Here is an 18,303-nt window from a genome sequence, read left to right on the forward strand (position 1 = left end):
TGCACTACTATAGAACAGGGCCTACAGTGCACTACTATAGACCAGGGCCTACAGTGCACTACTATAGAACAGGGCCTACAGTGCACTACTATAGACCAGGGCCTACAGTGCACTACTATAGAACAGGGCCTACAGTGCACTACTATAGACCAGAGCCTACAGTGCACTACTATAGAACAGGGCCTACAGTGCACTACTATAGACCAGGGCCTACAGTGCACTACTATAGACCAGGGCCTACAGTGCACTACTATAGACCAGGGCCTACAGTGCACTACTATAGACCCGGGCCCACAGTGCACTTCTATAGACCAGGGCCCACAGTGCACTACTATAGACCAGGGCCCACAGTGCACTACTATAGACCAAGGCCCACAGTGCACTACTATAGAACAGGGCCCACAGTGCACTACTATAGACCAGGGCCGACAGTGCACTACTATAGACCAGGGCCCACAGTGCACTACTATAGACCAGGGCCCATAGTGCACTACTATAGACCAGGGCCTACAGTGCACTACTATAGACCAGGGCCCACAGTGCACTACTATAGACCAGGGCCTACAGTGCACTACTATAGACCAGGGCCCACAGTGCACTACTATAGACCAGGGCCTACAGTGCACTACTATAGACCAGGGCCTACAGTGCACTACTATAGACCAGGGCCTACAGTGCACTACTATAGACCAGAGCCTACAGTGCACTACTATAGACCAGGGCCCACAGTGCACTACTATAGACCAGGGCCCATAGTGCACTACTATAGACCAGGGCCTACAGTGCACTACTATAGACCAGGGCCCACAGTGCACTAGTATAGACCAGGGCCTACAGTGCACTACTATAGACCAGGGCCTACAGTGCACTACTATAGACCAGGGCCCACAGTGCACTACTATAGACCAGGGCCCACAGTGCACTACTATAGACCAGGGCCCACAGTGCACTACTATAGACCAGGGCCCACAGTGCACTACTATAGACCAGGGCCCACAGTGCACTACTATAGACCAGGGCCCACAGTGCACTAGTATAGACCAGGGCCTACAGTGCACTACTATAGACCAGGGCCCACAGTGCACTACTATAGACCAGGGCCCACAGTGCACTACTATAGACCAGGGCCTACAGTGCACTACTATAGACCAGTGCCCACAGTGCACTACTATAGACCAGTGCCCACAGTGCACTACTATAGACAAGGGCCCACAGTGCACTACTATAGACCAGGGCACACAGTGCACTACTATAGACCAGGGCCCACAGTGCACTACTATAGACCAGGGCCTACAGTGCACTACTATAGACCAGGGCCTACAGTGCACTACTATAGACCAGGGCCCACAGTGCACTACTATAGACCAGGGCCTACAGTGCACTACTATAGAACAGGGCCCACAGTGCACTACTATAGACCAGGGCCTACAGTGCACTACTATAGACCAGGGCCTACAGTGCACTACTATAGAACAGGGCCTACAGTGCACTACTATAGAACAGGGCCCACAGTGCACTACTATAGAACAGGGCCCACAGTGCACTACTATAGAAGAGGGCCTACAGTGCACTACTATAGACCAAGACCCACAGTGCACTACTATAGAACAGGGCCCACAGTGCACTACTATAGAACAGGGCCTACAGTGCACTACTATAGACCAGGGCCTACAGTGCACTACTATAGACCAGGGCCTACAGTGCACTACTATAGACCAGGGCCTACAGTGCACTACTATAGACCAGGGCCTACAGTGCACTACTATAGACCAGGGCCTACAGTGCACTACTATAGACCAGGGCCTACAGTGCACTACTATAGACCAGGGCCCACAGTGCACTACTATAGAACAGGGCCCACAGTGCACTACTATAGACCAGGGCCCACAGTGCACTACTATAGACCAGGGCCCACAGTGCACTACTATAGACCAGGGCCCACAGTGCACTACTATAGACCAGGGCCCACAGTGCACTACTATAGACCAGGGCCTACAGTGCACTACTATAGACCAGGGCCTACAGTGCACTACTATAGACCAGGGCCTACAGTGCACTACTATAGACCAGGGCCTACAGTGCACTACTATAGACCAGAGCCTACAGTGCACTACTATAGAACAGGGCCTACAGTGCACTACTATAGACCAGGGCCTACAGTGCACTACTATAGAACAGGGCCTACAGTGCACTACTATAGACCAGGGCCTACAGTGCACTACTATAGAACAGGGCCTACAGTGCACTACTATAGACCAGAGCCTACAGTGCACTACTATAGAACAGGGCCTACAGTGCACTACTATAGACCAGGGCCTACAGTGCACTACTATAGACCAGGGCCTACAGTGCACTACTATAGACCAGGGCCTACAGTGCACTACTATAGACCCGGGCCCACAGTGCACTTCTATAGACCAGGGCCCACAGTGCACTACTATAGACCAGGGCCCACAGTGCACTACTATAGACCAAGGCCCACAGTGCACTACTATAGAACAGGGCCCACAGTGCACTACTATAGACCAGGGCCGACAGTGCACTACTATAGACCAGGGCCCACAGTGCACTACTATAGACCAGGGCCCATAGTGCACTACTATAGACCAGGGCCTACAGTGCACTACTATAGACCAGGGCCCACAGTGCACTACTATAGACCAGGGCCTACAGTGCACTACTATAGACCAGGGCCTACAGTGCACTACTATAGACCAGGGCCCACAGTGCACTACTATAGAACAGGGCCTACAGTGCACTACTATAGACCAGAGCCTACAGTGCACTACTATAGAACAGGGCCTACAGTGCACTACTATAGACCAGGGCCTACAGTGCACTACTATAGACCAGGGCCTACAGTGCACTACTATAGACCAGAGCCTACAGTGCACTACTATAGAACAGGGCCTACAGTGCACTACTATAGACCAGGGCCTACAGTGCACTACTATAGAACAGGGCCTACAGTGCACTACTATAGACCAGGGCCTACAGTGCACTACTATAGAACAGGGCCTACAGTGCACTACTATAGACCAGAGCCTACAGTGCACTACTATAGAACAGGGCCTACAGTGCACTACTATAGACCAGGGCCTACAGTGCACTACTATAGACCAGGGCCCACAGTGCACTACTATAGACCAGGGCCCATAGTGCACTACTATAGACCCGGGCCCATAGTGCACTACTATAGACCAGGGCCCACAGTGCACTACTATAGACCAGGGCCCATAGTGCACTACTATAGACCAGGGCCCATAGTGCACTTCTATAGACCAGGGCCCACAGTGCACTACTATAGACCAGGGCCTACAGTGCACTACTATAGACCAGGGCCCACAGTGCACTACTATAGACCAGGGCCCATAGTGCACTACTATAGACCCGGGCCCATAGTGCACTACTATAGACCAGGGCCCACAGTGCACTACTATAGACCAGGGCCCATAGTGCACTACTATAGACCAGGGCCCATAGTGCACTTCTATAGACCAGGGCCCACAGTGCACTACTATAGACCAGGGCCCACAGTGCACTACTATAGACCAGGGCCTATAGTGCACTATATAGGGAATAGGGTGTCATTAGGGACTGAGACTCAGTCTCTTCCTATGGGTCTGAGAAACCCACTGAACTGACCAGTGAAGACACAAACACACACATACATTCATACACAGAGTGGAGGAGGGCTGAGGGACAGGACCCTGGGGACGGAGGCAACGATAAGGTGCTCTACAGGAGAGCCCTCACATCTCTCAGAGGGACAGGACCCTGGGGACGGAGGCAACGATAAGGTGCTCTACAGGAGAGCCCTCACATCTCTCAGAGGGACAGGACCCTGGGGACGGAGGCAACGATAAGGTGCTCTACAGTCTCTAATATGGTCATACATTTGGCAGGAGGTTAGGAAGTGCAGCTCAGTTTCCACCTCATTTTGTGGGCAGTGAGCACACAGCCTGTCTTCTCTTGAAGCCATGTCTGCCTACGGCGGCCTTTCTCAATCGCAAGGCTATGCTCGCTGAGTCTGTACATAGTCAAAGCTTTCCTTAAGTTTGGGTCAGTCACAGTGGTCAGGTATTCTGCCACTGTGTACTCTGCTTCTGTAACAGCTTTCTTCTGTGGACGAAGGAGAGGACCAAAGCGCAGCGTGGTTGGTGTTCATCATGTTTAATAAAGACAATAAACACTACAAAATACAACAACAAAAAAATGTGAAAAACCGAAACAGTTCTGTCTGGTGCAGACACACGAAGACAGAAGACAACCACCCACAAAACCAAACACAAAACAGGCTACCTAAATATGGTTCCCAATCAGAGACAATGACTAACACCTGCCTCTGATTGAGAACCATATCAGGCCAAACATAGAAACGGGAAAACTAGACACACAATATAGAATGCCCACTCAGCTCACGTCCTGACCAACACTAAAACAAAGAAAACACAAAAGAACTATGGTCAGAACGTGACAGTTTAGAGCAAAATAGCATTCTAGTTTGATCTGTTCATTTGTTAATTCTTTCCAATATGTCAAGTAATTATCTTTTTGTTTTCTCATGATGTGGTTGGGTCTAATTGTGCTGCTGTCCTGGGGCTCTGTGGGGTGTGTTTGTGAACAGAGCCCCAGGACCAGCTCTGCTTAGGGGACTCTTTTCCAGGTTCATCTCTCTGTAGGTGATGGCTTTGTTATGAAAAGTTTGGGAATCGCTTCCTTTTGGGTGGTTGTAGAATTGAACGGCATATCTGGATTTTGATCATTAGTGGGTATCGGCCTAATTCTGCTCTGCATGCATTATTTGGTGTTTTACTTTGTACACTGAAGATATTTTTGCAGAATTCTGCATGCAGAGTCTCAATCTCTCTCTATCTATCTAGCTCGCTATCTCTGCCTGTAATCTCAATAACACAATGTTTACACACACACACACACACACACACACACACACACACACACACACACACCCCTTCCCGAGTCAGAGGAAATGAGTGCCTTGTGGGTTTCAATTCTGTGATGTCACATCCTGTATCTGTCCCCATGGGACTTGACTGTGGTTGGATTGTTAAACCATCCACCCTATTTCCCCCTCAAACTTCCTCTATTAAATGACAGCTATTATCTAGAAGTCATGTCTTTATAATATATTGTGGTTTATTGTTCAGAGACATATTACTGTGAGACTTTAATACCTTAAACGTACACACAGAATAAAAAAAAGCACCGTTCAACAGCAAGCAGCAAGCAGCTGACTCTAATTGAGGAGTCCATAAACACAAACAACTCCTGGCAAAAAAAAGTTGAAAAAAATGTAAAAAATCGAAACGAGAGGAATTATCAATACAAAATGGTAACATATGTTTAACTCATTTTAAAACACTCTACAACACCGTTCAAACTGACACAAACGCAGAATGACAAATTCATGAGGAGTTGAATGGATTAGATGAAGCTTTAGAGGACAATCAAAATCCATTGGACTCCCAGTTACTGACCAGGATCTCTATAAGAAACTTCAGGCTCTCAAATGTAAAAAGGCCTGCGGACCTGACGGCATCCTAAATGAGATGCTCAAACTCACTAGTGCAAAATGTCAATTGGCTGTGTTAAAACTGTTCAATTTGACCCTGAGTGTAGGTTATTTCCCTGACATCTGGAATCAAGGACTCATAACCCCAATCTTTAAGAACGGAGACAAATTTGACCCGAACAATTCCAGAGGCATTTGTGTGAACAGTAACCTGGGGAAGGCTTTCTGTAGTATTATCAATGTAAGAGTTCTAAACTTCCTTAATAAGCACAATGTCTTGAGTAAAAGCCTAGTTGGAATAATACCAAAACATCACACGACTGATCATATTTACACACCCTGATAGATAAACATGTCCACCAAAATATACTCTTCTTTATCGACTCCCCAAAAGCATTTGATTCTATTTGGCATACAGAACTGTTCTACAACATCTAAAATACAGGGACCCCCTCTCGTATCATTACCAAGCCCTGCAATGCCAAGAGCTGAGCAAAGAAAAGAGTCACCTCATCCAGCTGGTCCTGGGGCTGAGTTCACTAACCTGTTCTACTAACACACTGAAGCCTCAGGACTCTCATCCAGCTGGTCCTGGGGCTGAGTTCACTAACCTGTTCTACTAACACACTGAAACCTCAGGACCCTCATCCAGCTGGTCCTGGGGCTGAGTTCACTAACCTGTTCTACTAACACACTGAAACCTCAGGACTCTCATCCAGCTGGTCCTGGGGCTGAGTTCACTAACCTGTTCTACTGACACACTGAAACCTCAGGACTCTCATCCAGCTGGTCCTGGGGCTGAGTTCACTAACCTGTTCTACTAACACACTGAAGCCTCAGGACCCTCATCCAGCTGGTCCTGGGGCTGAGTTCACTAACCTGTTCTACTAACACACTGAAACCTCAGGACCCTCATCCAGCTGGTCCTGGGGCTGAGTTCACTAACCTGTTCTACTGACACACTGAAACCTCAGGACCCTCATCCAGCTGGTCCTGGGGTTGAGTTCACTAACCTGTTCTACTAACACACTGAAACCTCAGGACTCTCATCCAGCTGGTCCTGGGGCTGAGTTCACTAACCTGTTCTACTAACACACTGAAACCTCAGGACTCTCATCCAGCTGGTCCTGGGGCTGAGTTCACTAACCTGTTCTACTAACACACTGAAACCTCAGGACCCTCATCCAGCTGGTCCTGGGGCTGAGTTCACTAACCTGTTCTACTAACACACTGAAACCTCAGGACTCTCATCCAGCTGGTCCTGGGGCTGAGTTCACTAACCTGTTCTACTGACACACTGAAACCTCAGGACCCTCATCCAGCTGGTCCTGGGGCTGAGTTCACTAACCTGTTCTACTAACACACTGAAGCCTCAGGACTCTCATCCAGCTGGTCCTGGGGCTGAGTTCACTAACCTGTTCTACTAACACACTGAAGCCTCAGGACCCTCATCCAGCTGGTCCTGGGGCTGAGTGTCCTGACCCAGGAAAACCTGGCTCCCTGTAGAGGAAGGGCTGTGCAACCACTGCACCCTCATCCAGCTGGTCCTGGGGCTGAGTTCACTAACCTGTTCTACTAACACACTGAAGCCTCAGGACCCTCATCCAGCTGGTCCTGGGGCTGAGTGTCCTGACCCAGGAAAACCTGGCTCCCTGTAGAGGAAAGGCTGTGTAACCACTGCACCGCAGCAGAACCTGAGACGGAGCTGCATTTCCTGACAAAATGTCAAAAATATAAAACAATTAGAGAGTCATTTCCCCAAATTTGAAACCCTTATTCAAGGTTGGCTGAGTGGGTCCTAGTGGAGCCAACTGGCTTAGTGGGCCCTAGTGGAGCCAGCTGACTGAGCGGGCCCTAGTGGAGCCAACTGGCTTAGTGGGCCCTAGTGGAGCCAGCTGACTGAGTGGGTCCTAGTGGAGCCAGCTGACTGAGTGGGCCCTAGTGGAGCCAGCTGACTGAGTGGGTCCTAGTGGAGCCAGCTGACTGAGCGGGCCCTAGTGGAGCCAGCTGGCTGAGTGGGCCCTAGTGGAGTCAGCTGGCTGAGTGGGCCCTAGTGGAGCCAGCTGGCTTAGTGGGCCCTAGTGGAGCCAACTGGCTTAGTGGGCCCTAGTGGAGCCAGCTGGCTTAGTGGGCCCTAGTGGAGCCAGCTGACTGAGCGGGCCCTAGTGGAGCCAGCTGGCTTAGTGGGCCCTAGTGGAGCCAACTGGCTTAGTGGGCCCTAGTGGAGCCAGCTGGCTTAGTGGGCCCTAGTGGAGCCAACTGGCTTAGTGGGCCCTAGTGGAGCCAGCTGACTGAGCGGGCCCTAGTGGAGCCAGCTGACTGAGCGGGCCCTAGTGGAGCCAGCTGGCTTAGTGGGCCCTAGTGGAGCCAACTGGCTTAGTGGGCCCTAGTGGAGCCAGCTGACTGAGCGGGCCCTAGTGGAGCCAGCTGACTGAGTGGGCCCTAGTGGAGCCAGCTGGCTTAGTGGGCCCTAGTGGAGGCAACTGGCTGAGTTCGCCCGAGTGGAGCCAACTGGCTTAGTGGGCCCTAGTGGAGCCAACTGGCTTAGTGGGCCCTAGTGGAGCCAGCTGGCTTAGTGGGCCCTAGTGGAGCCAGCTGACTGAGCGGGCCCTAGTGGAGCCAACTGGCTGAGTTCGCCCTAGTGGAGCCAACTGGCTTAGTGGGCCCTAGTGGAGCCAACTGGCTTAGTGGGCCCTAGTGGAGCCAGCTGGCTGAGTTGGCCGTAGTAGAGCCAGCTGGCTGAGCGGGTTTTAGTGGAGCCAGCTGGCTGTGCGGGCCCTAGTGGAGGCAACTGGCTGAGTTCGCCCGAGTGGAGCCAACTGGCTGAGTTCGCCCTTGTGGAGCCAACTGGCTGAGTTCGCCCTAGTGGAGCCAACTGGCTGAGTTCGCCCTAGTGGAGCCAACTGGCTGAGTTCGCCCTAGTGGAGCCAGCTGGCTGAGCTGGCCGTAGTAGAGCCAGCTGGCTGAGCGGGTTTTAGTGGAGCCAGCTGGCTGTGCGGGCCCTAGTGGAGCCAGCTAGTTCTGTAAGGTGTGAGTAGTTGAACTGGTCTGTCGGCTAGTTTATCTTAATTTATAGGCTATTTTATATATTATTTTGTTGAGGGTATAGACCGACGGCCTGTACAGGTCTGGATCGATTACACTTGTTTTGTGTTTTTCATAGATAGTTAATAATTTAACATTTCAAACATCTTTTTCTTTTGAAACTTTTGTGTTTAATGTTAACTATTATTTTGTGATAGTTTATTTTACTTGCTGTGGCAATGTTAGTGTAACAGTATAACTTTAGCCCGTCCCCTCGCCCATACCCGGGCGCGAACCAGGGACCCTCTGCACACATTAACAACAGTCACCCACGAAGCATCGTTACCCATCGCTCCACAAAAGCCACGGCCCTTGCAGAGCAAGGGGAACTACTACTTCAAGGTCTCAGAGCAAGTGACGTCACCGATTGAAACGCTATTTAGCGCGCACCACCGCTAACTAAGCTAGCCGTTTCACATCCGTTACACTCACCCCCCGTTGCATTAGCATATGTTTCCATATGCACCTTTGAATTGAATTGAGCTTCACTTACAGGTGAGTGACCTCAACAGCACTTATGTGAGAACAGGAAACGCTTGGAACACCCACAGCCGGTCCCAGTTCTGTCCTGGGCCTGAGTTATGCTTCAGAGCGGCGTTACGATGACCCGTTTCTGGATTCGTTTTATTGTTATACGAAGTAAACAACGCATAGAATAGAATATAACTTTATTTGTTTTCTCCAGAGGGAGAATTTATCCTGCACATTTAAATTGATTGGCAATACAAAAACGGATGTACATAGTATATACACATTCCAAACAAAAACAAGACATACTTGTATGTGTAAAGGTCATGAAGAGGTCAACCTGACCTGGGTTGATGTAAAATGTACATACAGAGTACAGGGTTCTTAACACAATGACCCATGTCAATTAGCTTGATGCAACTGTCCTATTGACTCTGGGGAGAGGAAACAGGATTCTACTGTCTAATGTCCAGCAGGTGGATGTTTGGTCCTCTTCTAGTGTCTATTGTTCAGCAGGTGGATGTTTGGTCCTCTTCTAGTGTCTATTGTTCAGCAGATGGATGTTTGGTCCTCTTCTAGTGTCTATTGTCCAGCAGGTGGATGTTTGGTCCTCTTCTATGCCTATCGTTCAGCAGGTGGATGTTTGGTCCTCTTCTAGTGTCTATTGTCCAGCAGGTGGATGTTTGGTCCTCTTCTAGTGTCTAGTGTTCAGCAGGTGGATGTTTGGTCCTCTTCTAGTGTCTATTGTCCAGCAGGTGGATGTTTGGTCCTCTTCTACTGTCTAGTGTTCAGCAGGTGGCTGTTTGGTCCTCTTCTAGTGTCTATTGTCCAGCAGGTGGATGTTTGGTCCTCTTCTAGTGTCTATTGTTCAGCAGGTGGATGTTTGGTCCTCTTCTAGTGTCTATTGTCCAGCAGGTGGATGTTTGGTCCTCTTCTATGCCTATCGTTCAGCAGGTGGATGTTTGGTCCTCTTCTACTGTCTATTGTTCAGCAGGTGGATGTTTGGTCCTCTTCTACTGTCTAGTGTTCAGCAGGTGGATGTTTGGTCCTCTTCTACTGTCTATTGTTCAGCAGGTGCCACAGATCAGTTGTGGTGTAGGTTACGCCAGTATGTTACTAACTACAGAAGTTGAAACTGAAGGTTGGATGAGAACCATGTCACTGGGTTTAATCAAACAGTGTTTCAGTAAATTTAGGATATTCCTGTGTGGGTGAGACATGATCAAGACGTCAGTTAGTCAGTATCTCAACGGGTGGAAACCCCCAGCCACAACAACCACCCACCCACCCACCCAACCACCCAACCACCTAACCAAGCAAAGAAACAGAGAGACACAGAGAGACACAGAGAGACACAGAGAGACACAGAGAGACAGAGAGAGACACAGAGAGACACAGAGAGACACAGAGAGACACAGAGAGACAGAGAGAGACACAGAGAGACACAGAGAGACACAGAGAGACACAGAGAGACACAGAGAGAAACAGAGAGACACAGAGAGACACAGAGAGACACAGAGAGACACAGAGAGACAGAGAGAGAGAGAGAGAGAGAGAGGGGGGGGGCATGTATCAGATAATCAGCATGCTCTACTCACTATTGGTCCAAGCCGAAACCACTTAAATAACAGTATGGACCACAAAGCTTTTACTCTCTCGTCCTCAGTGGAGGCTGCTGAGGGGAGGACGGCTCATAATAATGGCTGGAATGGAGTCAATGGAATGGAGTCAATGGAATGGAGTCAATGGAATGGAGTCAATGGAATGGAGTCAATGGAAGGACATCAACCACATGGATGTGTTTGATACCGTTTGATGTGCCCCCACAGCTCATCCTGGAATATACAAGGTCTGAGGTCATCTGTTTTTGGCCTAAAGAGCAGGAACCCAGACTTCACCAAAGAAATCATGAATACAGACGTTATCATCCTGCAAGAAACATGGCATAGAGGAGATGGATCCACTGGTTGCCCTCTAGGTTACAGAGAGCTGGTCGTCCCATCCACCAAACTACCAAGTGGGTGGCATAGAGGAGATGGATCCACTGGTTGCCCTCTAGGTTACAGAGAGCTGGTCGTCCCATCCACCAAACTACCAGGTGGGTGGCATAGAGGAGATGGATCCACTGGTTGCCCTCTAGGTTACAGAGAGCTGGTCGTCCCATCCACCAAACTACCAGGTGTGAAACAGGGAAGAGACTAAGGGGTATGCTACTTGTGAATAGATCACACTTAACCAACTCCATTAAATCCATTAAAGCCTTATTCTAAAATGTATTAAATAGTTTTTTCCCCTCATCAATCTACACACAATAACCCATAATGACATCACAATAACCCATAATGATAAAGCAAAAACAGGTTTAGACATTTTTGCAAATGTTTTTTAAAATTTTTATACAATTTAAATGTCAAATTTACATAAGTGTTCAGTAATTTGTTGAAGAACCTTTGGCAGCAATTACAGCATTGAGTCTTCTTGGGTATGACGCGACAAGCTTGGTACACCTGTATTTGGGGAGATTATCCCGTTCTTCTCTGCAGATCCTCTCAAGCTCTGTCAGGTTGGATGGGGAGCGTCGCTGCACAGCTATTTTCAGGTCTCTCCAGAGGTGTTAGATCGGGTTCAAGTCCGGGCTCTGGCTGGGCCTCTCAAAGACATTCAGAGACTTGTCCCGAAGCCACTCCTGCGTTGTCTTGGTTGTGTGCTTAGGGTCGTTGTCCTGTTGGAAGGTGAACCTTCGCCCCAGTGATGTCCTGAGTGCTCTGGAGCAGGTTTTCATCAAAGATCTCTCTGTACTTTACTCCGTTCCTCTTTCCCTCCATCCTGACTAGTCTCCCAGTCCCTGCTACTGAAAAACATCCCCACAGCATGATGCTGCCACCACCACGCTTCACCGTTGGGATGGTGCCAGGTTTCCTCCAGATGTGATACTTAGCATTTTGGCCAATCTTGGTTTCATAAGACCAGAGAATCTTGTTTCACATGGTTTGAGAATCTTTAGGTGTCTTTTGGCAAACTCCAAGTGGGCTTTCATGTGTCTTTTACTGAGGAGTGGTTTGCATCTGGCCACTCTACCATAAAGGCCTGATTGGTGGAGTGCTGCAGACATTGTTGTCCTTCTGGAAGGTTCCCCCATCTCCACAGAGGAACTCTGGATCTCTGACAGAGTGACCATCAGGTTCTTGGTCACCTCCCTGACCAAGGCCCTTATCCCCTGATTGCTCAGTTTGGCCGGGCGGACAGCTCAAGGAAGAGTCTGGGATGTTCCAAACTTCCTCCATTTAAGGATGATGGAGGCCACTGTGTTCTTGGCAAGCTTCAATGCTGCAGACATTTTTTGGTATCCTTCCCCAGATCTGTACCTTGACACAATCCCGTCTCGGAGCTCTATGGACAGTTTCTTTGACCTCATGGCTTGGTTTTTGCTCTGACATACACTGTCAACAATGGGACCTTATATAGACAGGTGTGTGCCTTACTAAATCATGTCCAATCAATTGAATTTACCACAGGTGGACTCTAATCAAATTGTAGAAACATCTCAAGGATGATCAATGGAAACAGGATGCACCTGAGCTCAATTTCGAGTCACATAGGAAAGGGTCTGAATACTTATGTAAATAAGGGTTATGTGTTTTTTTATTTTTTTATAAAACTTGCTAAAGAAATCTAAAAAACCTGTTTTCACTTTGTCATTATGTTGTATTGTGTGTAGATTGATGAAGACAAAATGTATTTAAGCCATTTTACAATAAGGCTGTAACCTAACAGGATGTGGAAAAAGGGAAGGGGTCTGAAAACCGAATGCACCGAATATCTCCCCACTAGAATCCACATACTCTAATGATGACCCTCCATCCTACAGGGGGAGATCATTTCCAGGCCCAGGGACCAGTACTAGTCTGTGAGGACCTAAATGCCAGAACTGGACAAGATCCCGACATTCTCAATGTGAGTATATTTTAAATTAAGATAAATATACAAAGCAGACGACTAAAGTTCAAGAGGGAATTAACGATTAATGGAAATAGTTGTTTTTCTGTAATAGGGGATTAATGATTAATGGAAATAGTTGTTTTTCTGTAATAGGGAATTAACGATTAATGGAAATAGTTGTTTTTCTGTAATAGGGAATTAACGATTAATGGAAATAGTTGTTATTCTGTAAGAGGGAATTAACGATTAATGGAAATAGTTGTTTTTCTGTAATAGGGAATTAACGATTAATGGAAATAGTTGTTTTTCTGTAATAGGGAATTAACAATTAATGGAAATAGTTGTTTTTCTGTAATAGGGAATTAACAATTAATGGAAATAGTTGTTTTTCTGTAATAGGGAATTAACGATTAATGGAAATAGTTGTTATTCTGTAATAGGGAATTAACGATTCATGGAAATAGTTGTTATTCTGTAACAGGGAATGAATGATTCATGCGACAGAGACATGGGAGGAGTTTCAGTCCTGGACTCATAGCAACATGTGGCAACTTCTCATTGGTCCGAATTGTCGATATATTGAGCCTGAAATGGGATACTTGTTATTTGTTCATTGGCCCAATTTTACTGCAAGGAATTCTAATTGGTCAACCAAAGGTTAGGGTTGGGTTATAAATGACATCCTGTCGTTCTGTGGAGAATCATTAAGGACAGGGAAGAATGAACATCTACCATCTACTTCCCAGCATAACAGCTATGATGTGTTCTCTTTGAATAAATAGATTTTTCTCCCCCTGATTTGCTTTGGGGTCTGTGTAAAAATGGGTCACAAACTGCATACTATTAAGAAATGCCGGAGCAGAAGGCAGATGTTTTACATGCCCCCAACCGATTGTGTTTTTGTTCGTATATATGTTTTCATTCGTAACTTTTTTTTTTTTACTCATTTTGTACATAATGTTGCCTCTACCATCTCTTATGACTGAAAATAACTTCTAGACATCAGGACTGCAATTACTCACCACGGACTAGCAGAATCCTTTTTCTTCTTTCACGACTCTGATGAGCCCGAGGCGGAGGAGATACGGCTCCCTTGGGAACAGGGCCCCGACCACAGTGATCTGCGTGAAGAGGATGCGGAGAAAGAGGGGCCAGAGAGCGGTCTGCCTTCTGAGAAGTCAGAGGCGATCGAATAAACCCCCACTTCCCTCAATTCTGCTAGCAAACATGCAATCTTTGGACAATAAAATGGACGGGTTAAAGGGCAGATTAAACTACCTACGGGACATTAAAAACTGTAACATCTTATGCTTCACGGAGTCATGGCTGAACGATGATAATATTAACATATATCTGGCTGGTTATACGATGTACCAGCAGGATAGAACAGCGACGTCTGGTAAGACAAGGGGCGGCGGTCTATGTATTTTTGTAAACAACAGCTGGTGCACGATATTTAAGGAGTTCTCAAGCTATTGCTAGCCTGAGGTAGAGTTTCTCATGATAACCTGTAGACCACACTACCTACCAAGAGAGTTTTCATCTGTATTCTTTGTAGCTGTTTACATACCATCACAGTCAGAGGCTGGCACTAAGAAAGCATTGAATGAGCTGTATTCAACCACAAGCAAACCAGAAAACGCTCACCCAGAGGCGGCGCTCCTCGTAGCCGGGAACTTTAATGCAGGGAAACTTAAATCAGTTCACCAAATTTCTATCAGCATGTTAAATGTGCAACCAGAGGGAAAAGAACTCTGGAACACCTATAATCCACACAGAGATGCATACAAAGCTCTCCCTCGCTCTCCATTTGGCAAATCTGACCATAATTTCATCCTCCTGATTCCTGCTTACAAGCACAAATTAAAGCAGGAAGCACCAGTGACTAGATCAATAAAAAAAAGTGGTCAGAGGAAGCAGATGCTGAGCTACAGGACTGTTCTGCACAGACTGGAATATGTTCTGGGACTCCTCCAATGGCATTGAGGAGTACACCACATCAGTCATTGGCTTCATCAATAAGTGCATTGATGACGTCGTCCCCACAGTGACCGTACGCACATATCCCAACCAGAAGCCATGGATTACAGGCAGCATACGCACTGAGCTAAAGGCTAGAGATGCCGCTTTCAAAGAGCGGGACTCTAATCCGGAAGGTTATAAGAAATTCCACTATGCCCACCTACGAACCATCAAACAGGTAAAGCGTCTATACAGGACTAAGACCGAGTCGTACTACACCGACTGACGCTCGTCGGATGTGGCAGGGCCTGCAAACCATTACAGACTACAAAGGGAAGCACAGCCGAGAGCTGCCCAGAGACATGAGCCTACCGGATGAGCTAAACTACTACTACGCTCGCTTTGAAGCAAATAACACTGAAACATGCATGAGAGCACCAGCTGTACCGGAAGACTGTGTGATCACGCTCTCCACAGCCGATGTGAGTAACACCTTTAGACAGGTCAGCATTTATAAGGCAGCAGGGCCATATGGATTACCAGGACGTGTACTGCGAGCATTGGCTGACCAACTGGCAAGTGTCTTCACTGACGTTTTCAACCTCTCCCTCTCCGAGCCTGTAATACCAACATGTTTCAACAGACCACCATGGTGCCTGTGCCTAAGAACACTAAGATAACCTGCCTAAATGACTATCGACCTGCAGCACTCACATCTGTAGCCATGAAGTGCTTAAAAGGCTGGTCATGGCTCACATCAACACCATTATCCCAGACACCCTAGACACACTCCAATTTGCATACCGCCCCAACAGATCCACAGAGGATGCAGTCTCTATTGCACTCCACTCTGTCCTTTCCCACCTGGACAAAAGGAACACCTATGTGAGAATGCTATTCATTGACTACAGCTCAGCATTCAACACCATAGTGCCCTAAAAGCTCATTCAATAAGCTAAGGACACTGGGACTAAACATCTCCCTCTGCAACTGGATCCTGGACTTCCTGACGGGCCGACACCCAGGTAGTAAGGGTAGGTAACAACACATCCGCAACTCTGATCCTCAGCGCAGGGGCACCTCAGGGTTGCGTGCCCAGTCCGCTCCTGTACTCTCTGTTCACTCATGACTGCACAGCCAGGCACAACTCCAACACCATAATTAAGTTTGCCGATGACACAACAGTGGTATGCCTCATCACCGACAACAACGAGACAGCCTATAGTGAGGAGGTCAGAGACCTGGCCGTGTGATGCCAGGACAACAACCTCTCCCTCAACGTGATGAAGACAAAGGAGATGATTATGGACTACAGGAAAAAGAGGACCGGGCACACCCCCATTCTCATCGACAGGGCTGCAGTGGAGCAGGTTGAGAGCTTCAAGTTCCTTGGTGTCCACATCACCAACAAACTAACATGGTCCAAGCACACCTGACTGGTAGCATCACTGCCTGGTATGGCAAGCCATAAGACTGCTGAACTGCTGATCAAATGGCCACCAGACTATTTCCTAAGAAAGGAATTGAGGAACCTATCCAACCAAAATCAAAAACACAGAGAGCCAGAAAACTTCAGACCCCTCCTTTACTACGGTGTTACACTGAAACAGTTCAGAAATACACTATGATCAATGCAAATCCAACTCGCAGACAACCAATTCCAATTGGCTCTACTAAAACTCTTTAAAATCATCCTTTGTTCTGGCATCTTCCCCAACACCCACCTCTCTTCAATATATAAATCAATAAATTGGCGAGGGCACTAGAACGGTTTGCAGCACCCGGCCTCACTCTTCTGGACTCACAAATAAAGTGTCTACTGTTTGCAGATGATCTGGTGCTTCTGTCCCCAACCAAGGAGGGCCTACAGCAGCACCTAGACCTGCTCCCAACCAAGGAGGGCCTACAGCAGCACCTAGACCTGCCCCCAACCAAGGAGGGCCTACAGCAGCACCTAGACCTGTCCCCAACCAAGGAGGGCCTACAGCAGCACCTAGACCTGTCCCCAACCAAGGAGGGCCTACAGCAGCACCTAGACCTGTCCCCAACCAAGGAGGGCCTACAGCAGCACCTAGACCTGCTCCCAACCAAGGAGGGCCTACAGCAGCACCTAGACCTGCTCCCAACCAAGGAGGGCCTACAGCAGCACCTAGACCTGCCCCCAACCAAGGAGGGCCTACAGCAGCACCTAGACCTGTCCCCAACCAAGGAGGGCCTACAGCAGCACCTAGACCTGCTCCCAACCAAGGAGGGTCTACAGCAGCACCTAGACCTGTCCCCAACCAAGGAGGGTCTACAGCAGCACCTAGACCTGCTCCCAACCAAGGAGGGTCTACAGCAGCACCTAGACCTGTCCCCAACCAAGGAGGGCCTACAGCAGCACCTAGACCTGCTCCCAACCAAGGAGGGCCTACAGCAGCACCTAGACCTGTCCCCAACCAAGGAGGGCCTACAGCATCACCTAGACCTGTCCCCAACCAAGGAGGGCCTACAGCAGCACCTAGACCTGTCCCCAACCAAGGAGGGTCTACAGCAGCACCTAGACCTGTCCCCAACCAAGGAGGGCCTACAGCAGCACCTAGACCTGCTCCCAACCAAGGAGGGCCTACAGCAGCACCTAGACCTGTCCCCAACCAAGGAGGGCCTACAGCAGCACCTAGACCTGTCCCCAACCAAGGAGGGCCTACAGCAGCACCTAGACCTGCTCCCAACCAAGGAGGGCCTACAGCAGCACCTAGACCTGTCCCCAACCAAGGAGGGCCTACAGCAGCACCTAGACCTGTCCCCAACCAAGGAGGGCCTACAGCAGCACCTAAACCTGCCCCCAACCAAGGAGGGCCTTCAGCAGCACCTAGACCTGCTCCCAACCAAGGAGGGCCTACAGCAGCACCTAGACCTGGGCCCTGACAGTGAATCTCAGTAAGACAAAAATAATGGTGTTCCAAAAAAGGTCCAGTAGCCAGTACAACAAATATAAATTCTATCTAGAAACTGTGGCCCTAGAGCACACAAAAAACGATACATACCTCGGCCTAAATATCAACACCACAGGTAATTTTCACAAGTCTGTGAACAAACTGAGAGACAATGCAAGAAGGGCTTTCTATGCCATCAAAAGGAACATAAAATTTGACATCCCAATTAGGATCTGGCTAAAAATACTTCAACCGTTATAGAATCCATTCCCCGCTATGGTTGTGAGGTCTGGGATCCGCTCATCAACCAAAAATTAACAAATGGGACAACCATTTCTGCATGCACAATTCTGCAAAAATATACTTTGTGTACAACGCAGAACCCCAAACAATGCAGGCAGA

This window comes from Oncorhynchus masou, chromosome 24 (genome assembly GCF_036934945.1).
Source record: "Oncorhynchus masou masou isolate Uvic2021 chromosome 24, UVic_Omas_1.1, whole genome shotgun sequence".
Lineage (NCBI taxonomy): Eukaryota > Metazoa > Chordata > Actinopteri > Salmoniformes > Salmonidae > Oncorhynchus > Oncorhynchus masou.